Genomic DNA, 13,779 nt, shown 5'->3' with positions numbered 1-13,779 from the left:
ATGAGGTCGTCGTTCGTCACCGGGGCTTTGGCCCTTTTGGTCATAAGGGATGGCGCGGGAACAACGATTTCGCGAACTTCTACAGCATCACGGAGGAGCATTCTGGGGTTACAGACGCGCACTTCGTTTTGATCCCAGGGAGTCGTGTTAGTTGTCTGGTCGAGAGTATCGAAGCTCACCTGCTTACGCGCTTTAATCTCTTTTTGTTCAGTATCAGTTTCGCCATCCTGTGGGCTTCTCTTCGCTTCTTTCTACCATCATCGGTGCAAGCTCTTTGCATACTACTCCTAGCCCTTAGGTAGAATGCACGGAGTTCTGCGATTTCAGGACACCACCGCACCAGTATACCGGTTTGTGTTCATTTCTGGGTAGGATCTTCTTGGCATTGCGGCGTCGCACGCACGGCTCAGGATTCTGATTAGGTCCATACATTTTTTTATGAACAAAAGACCAGGGGGTGGTGTTCGAAATCCCCAGAAAATGACCACGTGGTTTATGAACAGCCCCGCCATAAGTAGCCGCACCACAAGTTTTGTATTATCGAAGCGCGAAGTCAGTCATCCCTGATGACGGTCGATGACCTTCGGCTGTGGCAGACTTTCTCCGTATTCCATCCTGTATCGAATCGCCAGATGGTCACTGTGCATGTACCCATCATCGACCCTACAGTCTGAGCTAGGGTTTAGACCCGGAAGGACACATCAATGATGAACTCTGCACCGTTCCTACTGTAGGTTTTTTTTGTTCAGTCTAGCCATAGATTCGAGTAGAGCCCAGCCTCTCGCATTCTGTCGTCGAGCGGCTATTCCTGTCGATCGCCCAGGCGTTGAAGTCTCCACCGATTACCACGGGACTCAATCTCACTAGTGTGCTTGATAGCGAATTTAGCATAGACGAGAACTGGTCTATCGGTCACCTGGGGGTGCATAAAGGGTGAGTCGTTAATTATTGTGCCACCCTACCTTCAACTTGTTTGCAAATTGTGTACAACTAACGAAAATAAACCAAATTTTTACAGTAGTTTAGTATATGTATGTATTTCAACTTTTTGGTATCGGTTCAAATTTAGGATGCGTTTTAGTGAAATTCCCGCCATTTTCAATTAACGCCCTCCATGTAGACATGTTCAGGCTCCACTTGAAACAAATAGTTAAAGCTCTCTGGTTTGTTTATGCGCATCGTGCCTGGTTTACACCCAGCTCCAAGCTTATGTTTCACTGACAACCGTTCCTGAAACCTATTGACGAACATTAAGATGGTCCGATAATGTATAATCATTTAATATTCCAAGACGCGATACCATGATTTTGGATTTTAGCACGTGATTGTACAACATCGTTTTTAGAACTGTTAACAAAATTTATTCTATATCTACCGGAATCTCACTGATAACTTCTCAATTCATTATATGTAAACAAGAGACTATAAGACGAAACTGTACAAAATTTGGTTGATTTTGGTGCAGTAGAAAAAAAGTTACGTTAGTTTGAAAATGGCACAATAATTATCGACTCACCCTTTAACAACTGCTATAGTAGTTGAGTGGTAAGAGACAATTTTCGCCTTGCATGACCCTCAGAACCTCGGCGTACGTGTCTGTCTCGGTTTTGAAGATCAGTGCGTCGCTCGTTCACGTTTGCGGGCTGACTTCTCTTTTCTCACTACCATCTTCTTTCCAATCGTAATCCAAGGGTGCTCCTACTCTTGGTCCGATTGGCCACCGTTCCTTCTTACGGATGGCCTCTTGAGGCTTGGTTTCCCTGCCTCTTGCACGCTTCGCAACCGACTTGAAAGCCTGGTTGCTCGCACTGGCCGCCCCCTCCTTTCGCTCCGATTTTCCGCCCGTCTCTACCGGGTGTTTCTTGCCCACCGGGAGCAGCAGGTTTCGGTCATGCAGCTCGAGTTGTAGGTTAGTTTGACCTCTCCTAGAGTCAGCGATTCCAGAGCGGAGCTAAACAGGCCTAGTTTGAGATCCTTAATTATGTTAGTCAGGCCCGCTGGTGAAGCCGATCAGCTCGTTCAGTTATTCGACGACTACCAACACATTTGGTAGCCCGCTTTGGTGAGCTGCGCTTCCTCGGCTGGCGCTACGCCGCCTCACCCTGTTAATCCACCAGCAACTTGCTCGTCGGTGGAAACACCAACCCCTCGTATTGGCGATCCCGCCAATCCTCCTCGCGTGAACGGGTTCACCACCGCTGCCTCTGTCGCTCCGTTATCGTTCATTTTTTGAGTTTGGATTTTTGGACTCTCATTGCTGTTGGGTCCCCCTTAGATCTGCCATCCCTTACTGGCAAGCAGGGAGGCCACTGAAGGTTGGCACAGACTCTTAAGAGGACTGAGGTCAGAGCCGTATCAGCTTTAAGCAGGAGTATTCATCTGAACCTACTTCCACCCAGTTCATTGTCTAAGCTGGGTACAGGTCGGAAATGTCCTCTCAGGCCTCATTAGGGTCCTATGAGACGTAATAACCCATTCGCCGTTTCAGGTCGGTGTCACCCAAACCCAGTAAGAGGATAGAATACCGTGGCAACGCTAGAAGTCGGAATCGGTCTTAGCACCACGGTTGGTCCTGATGTCGATGCTGTCCGAGAAGTGCCATCCATCAATCAGAACTTCGTCGATTTGCGATTCCGTCTGCTGTGGTGATCTCCAAGTGTAACGATGAGGGAGGCTGTGTTGGAAAAAGGTGCAACGTATGGCCTTATTTTTGGAGGCGATGAAATAGATGAGTCTTAAGTCGTTAACATTCGTCATCTGGTCGGCGTTGAACTGTTCAATCGTCGATCTGAGTTTCTCCTCCTGGCCTACGTTTAGGTCTTCTATGATGATCTTGACATTGCAACTTGGGCAGCGTTTGAGGCGCAGCTCGAATGCGTCCTCATCATCAGTGCTTCAGGAGAGTGGATTGAGCACGTTTCTTATGCTGAACTTGAAAGCTGTTCCCAACCCACGTATATTGTCGTAGTTCTGGTAGATGGTATGATGAATGCTGATAATCTCTGAAGGTTCGCATCATGGATCTTGTCCAACAAACTCCTGCCGCACTACAATGCTGATCCAGCGGTCTTTCAGTAGATCGGCGAGTATGCGGGTGCTCCCAATGAAGTTGAGAGATTGGCAGCTCCACGTACCGCGCATCCAGTCGCAAGTCTTTTTGTTCATGGCAAGTTGTTGTCATTGGTCTCGGATCGTATTATTCTGTTGCTGATTTTCCGTTGCAATTGTTTTCATGGCTTGCTCAAATACCAGATACTATTAGTTTTTTTTTCTGGAGGACTGCCACTCGAACGTCGATCAGTTACTCCTAATATGGAGAACAGGGTGCTATTATGACTCGCTCCCGCTGGAGAACAGACACTCAGGTTGATGAAATCCCTCCCTCCCTTCTTCACTGTCAGCAAACGGCTAAAGCTCCCACCGGAGTAGGTTACCCGATCTTCCCTAAGGTTTCTCACAGCTCAGTCGCTGGTGCCACTTGGAGATACGGTTAGGAGTTGCTGGTCAGAGGGTAATACTTCTGAATGGGATCTGAATTACGTAAAATACCCAGCCTTCATCGTGCCTAGGATACTTCAATTCTCCAAGTATGCGAAAGTTTCTTCAACGATTCATTTCGGTGATCCTCTGAGTAATCTTGAGGGAACTCCTCGAAAGATTTCTCCAGTAAAAACTTTTTTTTTTTATTCTTAATCACTTAACCTAATTTACAGCTCTATTGTCCACTGGGGCACTACGTGAGCAATTTCAATCGACAGCTGCACTTACATATTTTGTACAGCGCCTACTTTATCGAACTGGTTGCCTTTCTGCTGCTTTTCACTTTTTCTACTTTATACCTAGTAGAATGATGAGCACAAGGATGATGATGGATGGCCGCTGTTCCTTTCCAGTCCGATTGGGGGTCCATTATGAGTAGCAGTTCGCCGATGTCCAGGTATCCGGGTCCGTTTGAGCCATGGGGCTCAGAAGAGGGTCAGTGTCAGTTGCTCTCGGGGGAAAAGCAACTGACGAAAAATTGCAAGTGCCGGGGCTGGGAATCAAACCCATGACCATCCGCATATGAAGCGAACGTGTGACCAACTACGCCACGGGCCCCGGCAGTAAAAACTTATTCCAGAATTTTTCTTACAATTCAAACAAAATTTTTCCAATAATTTCTTCAGCAATATCCGGATGTTTTCATTTCAAAAATCTACACAGATTTCTGCTAGAATTCTTCCAATGATTACTTTACGATCATCCCTCAGGGGATGCATCTATAATGCCTCAAATAATGTAAATTTTCTGAGATTTTTTCAAGTATTCTTCCAAGAATTCCTCCAAGAGCGAGCAATGGCGCTTAAGCCTAGGCTTGTTAGCCAGGACACATGGTCCAAATGCCTGTGCCCCATCCCGGAAGCAAAAAGTGGAGTGACAAAATTTCTTAGCTATATGTCACTCCCACACTCTTAGAAAAAATTATGTAAATTTCAGTTCACTTGGATGCACATAAAAGGAGTGGCCCGTTTGACACAAATTTACGTCTTCTATCACAAATGAAATCGAGCTAGCAATCGCTAGAGCCGAAGCGAGAGATAAAACATATGAAAAAAAAAATAATAAACTGGATTCGAACCCTGGTCCTCTAATTGAGAGGTACGTACTATACCTACCTCTCGGCTATATCACCGAGTTTTGAGACAAACGATAGATGTAAAACTGTTTCTACCTATCTGGTCAGATAGATTAGTTGACATCTTGTGCAACCAACTCGAACTTACATGATGGATGTAAGATTAAAGTGAAATTTGCCATTCAGTCATGAAATGTTTACGTACGTTGATGGTTTACGTCACGTGTAAATTCCTAATTTTTTAAGAGTGCAACGTTAGTGTTTAAATATACTAAAACAATTTCACTCACTCCAACTCATGTACATGATTAACACAAATACACTCACATAATCTGAATATTGTCGTACCATTCGCTTATAGTGATTCCCAAATTACCCCATTTCAAATATTCAACTCCTTGACACCTATGGGAGTGTCGGTGAGTCGCTGACCTCTTGTAAGGTAGGCGTCATATCATCACGTCCTTTCCTATCCTAGTAACGGGGAAGATGGGCGTGGCCGGCAATGGAAGTTCTCATGTCTTTTTTACTTCAACCTCTGATTGGATAGCAGTTCCTTCCCAAATAGCATTCCATAAGCAATTAGAATAGAAGTATGTATTAAAGTTTTAACATGACAACTTTCAGTATGCAATCTACGAATTACTCCGTTACCACGCAACGCAAGTATTCTTCCAAGAATTCCTCCAAAGATAACTTAAGAAAGTTCTCCAGTAATTACTACGACAACACCTCCATCTCAAGAACATATCTGTCCGTCGCGGAATCTTTGAGATTTTTCGATCTTTTGTTTTATTTTTCTGTTTTTATGAATACATTTAAAATCCCTATTGATTTCCAAATATTTCTTCAAACATTCCTTCAGCAGGATTGCATTACCCGCTTTATCAAGTATCGTTTTCATCAGAAACTCTTCCATCACTTCTCGCAAGCATTTCTTCAGAAATTTCTTTAAAAATTCCTTAAGAGTAGAGACAGATTCAGTAATTCTTCCAAGCATCATTCGTTCCATAGGGAATTCCTTCAAACTATTTTTCGCTCGGTTATGAGTTGCTTCAAGAATTTTTCAAAAATCCTTCAGAAATTCCTCCATCGTTTTTTTTTTTTTGGAAACTCTTGCAAAGATTTATTCCGGAATTCTTCCTAGGGTTGCTCCAAAAATTTCACCCAAGATATTTTGCTGTTGTGTACTGCCCCAGTAGTTCCTTCAAGTATTACTTCAGGAACTTCTCCAAGGATGACCTCTTCAAGCACTCCTCGGAGGATTTTTTTCTGAAACTGCTCCATAAACTTTTTAATGATTCTTGCAGAGTTTCCTATAAGAATTTCCTCGAAAGTTTCACCAAAAAGTCATTCCGGATACAACCCTCAAATTATTCAAAGAACTGCTACGAAGATTCTTTCAAGGATTTCTCTAAAGATTCCTTCAAGAAATTTTTCAAAAACTTTTACAGGAATTTCATTTAAATTTTTCAAAACAAAAAATGCTTTGATAATTCCTTATAAGTTTCATTCCAGATTTCATCCAATAATTACATCAGAAATTGGGTTTTTAAATTTTGAAAAATGTATTGATTTTTTGATTTTATACGAATGAGCACCTTTTTCTGAGTCACTATGATTTTTTTCAGATTTTTAGAACTTTGTTTTGATACCTAAAATCAATTTCAAAGAGATTTTTTGAAATCACCTTTTGAAAGATGGGCAACTGCTTGATAGCTCCGCCCAGTACAAACTGCGACGAGGGGTGATTCGACAAATCGCTCCCATACAAACTTCAAATTGACTTTTAAATAGGTTCCCGGGCTCCAAAATTCATGAAAATTTGGATTTCGGCTTAGTTTGACATGCAGATTCAGAATATTGAATTATCTCAACACCGTTAAAGAAGCCAATTGTTCAAATTTTATATTGGAAACCCTCCTACAATGACGCTTTGTCTGACTTTTCAGCATCGGATTTGGTGTTGTACACAATATTTAGTTACAAGAAATAATTCCTCCCATTATTTCTTCAGTTTTCCTTCTGTTTTTTTTTTTTCTACAGTAGTTACGTTGGAAATTTTACTGGGAATTCATTCCCAGGTAACTCACTTGGAACAGTCACGGCAGCGCAGGTTCTAGTTACGCAGAAGTCACTGTGATTTACTTCTAGCAAGTGTGTATTTCTTTCCTAAGAGTAAGTCATAGTGACTTCTGCACAACTAATGTCTGAGTTGCCGCGACGCCTCAGTGAAAAGTGTGTTAGTTATAACCTTACACAGTTACCCAATCTTTTGCTCAAACAGCATCAAATTAGTCAAGAAATCATAAGACACACACTGTTTGTACCATTTCATTGCAGAAATGGAGAAATGATTATCTCACCATACAAAAATCCAGCATCTCTGCTTTCAATCTAGTACATCAGTACAATTGCTTCCTATTGACTGAGAAATTTTCAAAGTCGGAGGAACTTCTAGTGAAAGATCCGGAAAAAAATCAAGAAATGCCAAATGAATTCCTAAAGAAATATCTGATAATTATATGAAAAACTAATCTGGGAATTTTTTCGCAAATTTTTTTGAGAAATTCTAAGACAATTACTTTAGAATTCTTTAAGATTATTTGCGGAGTGTCTTCGGTTATTCTTTTATAGGAATCCATCTTTAATTAAAAGTGATTTTCGGTAATTCAGTGATAGTTTCTTTGGAATTTAATTCGACCATTGATATGAACCCAAATTCGAGATTTTTTTATATTTTCAAGAGTTTCATTTGCAATTCCTTCGCGGACTACCACAGCAAATCCTTTGGAAATTTTTAAATAATCCCATTTGAGAATTCTGTTTCGAAATTCATTCGACAAACTCTTTCTGAGTTTTTGCGTGACTTCCTTTGCAAACTTCTTTAGCAATTTCAATTGGGATTTTTCGAAAAACCTTTCTGATAAACTTCCAATGGAACGGCCGAAGGAATTGTGGAAAAAAATCTTTGAATAATTGCCTGAGAAATTTTCAAGTGAGCAGTCGGCGGAATTTCAAAAAACTTCTTGAAAAAATGCCGGAGAAATACTTTCGAAAATTTATGATAGATGATTTGGCAACGACTCTGAGAATTTTCTTCACAAATTTCTGCGACAATTCCTTTTGGATTCTTTCAGATTTTATTGTTCAGTGATATTTCTTCGGTAATTCCTACAAGAATTTTTCTATTAAAGCCATTCGGAATTGGTTCTACGATTTCTTTGTGGAATCTTCCAAAGCACTTCTTTGGTAATTCCTTTAGCAATGGTTTTATGGATTGCTTCTGTTATTCATGTGCGAATTCCTTTGCAATTTATTCATGAATTGTTCAGCAGTGCTACTAAGAATTACTTGGACCTTTCAAATGAAACTTAATTCCTTTCGGGATCCCTTCGCTTTGCAGCAAATCCTTTGGAAATTCCTCAAGAAAATCTTTAGAAAATTTTCTTCCGAAGTTCCTTTAGAATATTCTTTGAACAGTTCTTGTGGAATTTATTTGCACACATTGTTGCAAACTTCTTTATTAATTTCAATTAGGAATTTTAAAAAGACATATCTGATAAACGTTTCTGGGCAAATTTCTTTGGGAAACTCTGCGGCAATTCCTTCAGATTTATTTTAGATTTTTTTTTTCGTAATTTCTTCGATAATGCCTAGAAGAATTTCTCTACCAATACCATTCGGATTCCTTCCGTAAATTCTTTTAGGAATCTGTCATGCTTCTGTAATTCCGGCGAGAATTATTTGAACAATTTATTCATGATTTTTTCAGTAATGCTTTCTTCAAAAATTTCTCCAGGAGTTTCATGTGTTCCTTTAAGGGTTTCTACAGCAAGAACTCGGAAATTTTTGGATTTTTTTAAAGAAATTCTTTAGGGAATTCCTTCCGGAATTCCTTCGGCATATGCTTTGTAAATTCTGAATTGCTTTACAAACTCTGTTAGCTCTTCCAATTGAGATTTTTTGAAATAATTGTCTGATAAACTTCCTAAGGAATGGCCGAAGGAATTGAGAATAGAATTCTTAAAATAATTGTCCGAAAAGTTTTCAAATGGGTGATTGGAGAAAATTGCGGGTAAGAATCTGAAAAAAAATATCTATAAAAATGCCTTAGGAATTTTTAAAAGAATTGTTTGATAAACTTCCAAAAAAATTGTGAAAATGATTTTTTATATAATTGCTCAAAAAATTTTCAATGTATAGGTCGGAAGAACTTCCGAAAAAAAAACATTGTGAAAATATGCCGGAAAAATAAATCCCTAAAAAAATGATAATTCATACGACAACGACTCTACGAATTTCTCTCAAGTTTCTTTAGGAAATTCTGCAGCGATTGTTTCAGAATTCTTGTAAATGTTTTTGCGGAATTTTCTTAGTACCGTAAAACGGGGTATCTTTGATAATGCGGGTAACTTTGATAGTGCGGCAGACATTGTATAATTTATCTTATAACTATGATTCCTTCAACCAGTTAAGAAAAAGGCAAACGTAAATCTATTCTATGCATATAAAAGTTCATCTTGGACGTATTTTCATTAAAATCTAGTTTATATACAACTTTTTGGACAAAACATAAAAATTGTTGATATTTTTGTCATTTATCAACCCCTTCAAACAATCTGCTATACGACTACGTTACAACTATTGTTTCAATGAATGGACTCTTATTCTCGATAGATTCATCATAGTAGATTCCAAATCTGGCCTTGATTTTTTTAACGAAGTGTGTTTTTACGAAATGGAAGCTATTTTGTAAATTGGGATGTAAATCTCCATACATTGATAAACGCCCAAAAGTATGCAATGTTCTTGTAATTTCTTGCAGATAAAATTTGTTGTTAAAAATTTGTTAATAAAACATTGAAAAACTACCCAAAACAGAAAACCAACCATGAATAGCATGTAATCATATGTTGATGTACCGTCAAGCATTTATTATTACAAAGATAATGATTTTTGATAGTTAAATTTATTGTGTTTTGCACTCAATACTGCACAAACTCATTTTTATATGTAGAATTTAGTAAAAAATCATTGTTTTGATATAAAAAATCTATCTGATATATTCCACAAGCCTTCTCTAATCATATGTATACTCCTAAGATTTCAATCTGTGATTATTTTTTGAGATTTGATGTGTTTTTAGGGCATTATCAAAGTTACCCCAAAATGAAAATCTGATTTCCGGTTATATGAAAAACTAAAAGTTACCCAAAATATTTCAAATGATCGAATCTTTTAATTGCAATTGATAACTGATACCCCAGTACTTGTTTTAAAAATATAAAACTCGGGGAAATACTGTTACATGTAGAAATATTGAGAAAATTCGTTGAAAAACTATCAAAGTTGCCCCATTTTACGGTAATTCCTAACAGAATTTCTCTATGAATACCATTCGAATTTATTTATGGGATTTCTTTGCAGGAACTTTCAAAAGAACTACTTTTTTGGAAATTCCTTGAGCAAGCTTTCATGGATTCTTTCTGTAAATCCTGTGTACTTTTCTTTTTGAGCAATTCAATAATAAATTCTTCAGTTATGCTTAAAGAAATTCCTGAGGAAGTTTCTGTGGAAGTATCTTCGACGGTTTTTAATGGAACTTACTTCGAGAACTTCTTCAGGAAATTCATTTGTAAGTTTTTTCCCACAAAAATCCTTTTAATTTTTTCAAGAAAGTCATTTTGAGCATCCTTTTGAAATTCCATCGGCAGCTATAACTATTATCGCTCAATTAAAAATTAGAAATTAGCAATAAACTTGATCAAAATCGCCTAACACTTTGTATGGGTGAAGCAATAAAAATTTCGGTTTTTGTTGAATAACTGGCAATCCTATGGATATTTTTCAATAGTTTTTTGTGCAGATGATAAAAAAAAGGAACATCTCTCTGTTATCAAAGACTTTGATAGTTTTTAATATTATTTCTGTGAGATATTGGCTATTGCTAATTTTTGCCGTTTCAGTGCGCGTTAATATTTTAGTCAATTCCATCGGCATTCCCTACTCCGATTGGGAATTTTTGAAAAAAATTCTGGAAAACATTCAAAAAAATGGCCAAGAAAATTGTGGAAATATAAATCCTGAAATAATTGGATCACCAATTCGCCATTTTTGCTCTAACTTCAACTTCAAGAAGGGCTTTCGCAAAAATCATTGAATATTTTCAAAAAATATATCCCAGAAACAGTTTGTCTGATTGATGTGGTAGACTTTAACACTGTGAAAAATTGTATTGTTTTTTTTTGTTATAGCGAGCATGCTGTCATGCAGTTTAATGCATTGCACAATGGTCCAAATCCACGTTTTAGCAGGAAAAAAACCCCTTTCTCTTTTTTTTCTGCATTAACGAGATTTTTAGCCCTAGGCTAGTTCATCTCGGGACCCACGCTTTACTTCCCTTCCGAAGGAAGAACCCACATTTTGCGAGTTTGTTGGGAGTGGGATTCGATTCCAGGTCCTCGGCGTGATAGTCAAGTGTTCTAACCATCACTCCAGGTCCACTCCCTACCCTTTCTCTGTTATCGTTAATTTAAGGCGTTTGGTGTCTTCAGAGAAGTTGTTTGCGTTTGTTTGCTGCATCTTTTCCAAAAATTGTTGATCCTCGTCTTCACTCAAATCTGTAATAGAACTTTATACTTAAAATTTATAATTTATAAATTGATTCTCATATGTTTTTTCTAGGAAATTAGGACGATTATATTCTTCAGAAATAAATTATCAATTTCAGGCTTTTATTCACATTTTACAAAAAACTAGTTTTATTTTTGAAAATATGTAGTTGGAAAACGCTCTTCGGTAATTGAGAATATACTGTTTATGGTAATTTAAGCTTCTACATATACACAGATCGAAAAAAGAGTGTAAATTTCTGTGACATAAGATGCACATGTTTGGAGCGTGGGATATCACAGAAGTTTACATGACATATCATGTAAAACTCATAAAATAGCATGTAAACTTCCATTATATGTCATGTAATTCAGCATAACTCTGAGTGTTTACATGACATATAATGCAAATTTACATGAAATATCACGTAAATCATCATACACTTAAGTTTACATGTCTAATATGCAGTGTAAATCTCATTATTTTTATCTGTGTGGGCACCTTTTGACTTTCCTCTGGAATGTCTGTAGTTTAATTTTGCTTCTAGTCTTGGTTCTACATTAGAAATTTTTCATATTTATTTGGGGAGTCAATGACTTATATGGACTAATTTTTACCTAAGTTACAACTCGTGTTGCTTCAAACAGGGAAAATCTGCTTTCTCAATTTTTCAGATTTTATGCGCTTACAGGAAAATTCCATTCCACTTGGTTGCCAGAACTTTTCCCCATCACGAAGCACGTTGCTGGCAAGTGAATTCAATTCTCTTCGTCAGAATCATATCTATTTGTTGTACCGAAAAAGAGTAAGAACGAATACACTACTCGAGGAGAGTCGAGTGCCTAGAAGTGCGCTGATGGAAAGAACATGGAAAAATACTACAGACATATTTGTGGCTACCTATCCGAACTTGTCCGGGAACGCAACTCTGTTTCGTGAAACGAACGGTGCGTTCCGGATTTCGGGGAAAAACAGAAGCAAATCATTTTATCCGCTATAGAATGCTCAAGCTGGTTTGCCATCATTTCTAAAAATGTGGAAATCTTCTTGATACGGTTTTTTTTTCTTTCGTTGCTCGTTGCCAGCAACGTATCGCATCCTTGGAAGAATCCAGACAGACATAAGCGCTCCTCTACCTGTTAGAACAGTGATTCTCAATCATGCAAGATACAGTATTAGGCTGCAAAATTCCTGTCACGATTTTTTCAAGGAACAAAAACTTCTCCTTGACCGCTTTCTCCTACTTTCTCCTGAATCTATTGGAGAAATTCAAAAAGCAACTCTTAACGGGATTCCATAAAAAACTCCCGGAGAAATTCAAGCATCGGTGGGAGCCCCTGGCTTCGAAAACGACAAGCGTAAAGAATGATAGATGACTTGAGCTCCGTTCCGCGTCTCGATAGAAACCACAAATATGTACTTGCAGTTGCCAGTTTTCTCCTACACGCGCTTGTATGCTGGAAGAGCTTCACTTGTGCAATTTATGACGAGGATGATGAGGATTGTCATTTCTCGTTAGACGGTGTACGATTTCCGTCGTCGGGTGCCAGAACCGACGATGAATGCAGCAGAAGGTTCTCTCAGCCGAAAGAGATAGTGTCAGTTAGTCGGTAACGGATAAATTGAGTTGGGACTTTGAAAGGATTACAACTTTGAATATAAGTAGTTGAATGCAACAATTTGGTTCATTTGTAATAATGACCAATTTCTGATTTTACTTCTGGATAAGGATAAAGCATCGGATTACCAATCAATGAATCGTTTATTGACGGAAATAATAATGTTGTACGCAAGGGCGTAGCCAGCATTTCGGTCAAGGCGGGGGGGGGGGGTATTGGTAAGCAGTTTTGGCAAACGTAAAACGTAACACGATGAAATTGAATATAATTACATTACATTCTAAAAGCAGTATTTAACCCTTCAGCAGTCACGCTGTTGTATTTTGTACAATACGTTAAATAAAGCTCGCCTGTTCTACAGAAATCAAGGTGGTGCTGTTAACGGAGGACAATTTCTGGAAGATTAAGGATTCTATGATTACTCGGGCATTGCTCCTTCTGGACCTAGGATTTTTTTTTGGTGATATCTTCAAAACATTCGTAAGAAATTATAGCTGAACCTTTTTTTTTGTGAAATGCCAACTTCAGGACTAATCCACATTTTTCTTTATGATTTCCCTAAACAATGTTTTCCAATGAAATATAATGGCAACCCGTCCGAAGATTTTTTTCAAAATGTCTACATAATGTCTTTCATGACTAACTGGAGTTTTTTCAGTAATTAATCATTCAGTTTGTATATGCTTATTGGAAATCTTGGATTGTGCTGGACATTTTTTTTCTCTAAGAATAAACCTTCAGTTGAATTATTCCGAGTACATCCTTGTCGAAATCTCCCTAAAGATTGTTTTATATACTCATATACATACTGCATATAATCATCTCAGATCATAATCCTATAGAAATGTCAATTGACATTTTCCTGGGAGGATCCTTGGAAGAATTTTTGAATGTATTCTCATACAAGCCTTGAAACTATCACTGAAGGAA

The 13,779-nt window shown here is 38.2% G+C and overlaps 2 protein-coding genes across 2 annotated transcripts in view; one reads left to right on the top strand and one right to left on the bottom strand.

The window, feature by feature from the left end:
* LOC134285574 (tachykinin-like peptides receptor 86C) overlaps positions 1-13,779 on the bottom strand; it is a 545,193-nt gene that overhangs the window by 345,461 nt on the left and 185,953 nt on the right. The gene's annotated exons all lie outside the window — the stretch shown is intronic.
* The window catches only part of LOC109622447 (phenoloxidase 2), a 70,713-nt gene that overhangs the window by 1,092 nt on the left and 55,842 nt on the right, over positions 1-13,779 (top strand). The window lies entirely within an intron of this gene.

This window comes from Aedes albopictus, chromosome 1, assembly GCF_035046485.1.
Source record: "Aedes albopictus strain Foshan chromosome 1, AalbF5, whole genome shotgun sequence".
Classification (NCBI taxonomy): Eukaryota; Metazoa; Arthropoda; class Insecta; order Diptera; family Culicidae; genus Aedes; species Aedes albopictus.
The sequence above is the reverse complement of the archived record's forward strand: the minus strand, read 5'-3'. Positions and strand labels throughout refer to the sequence as shown.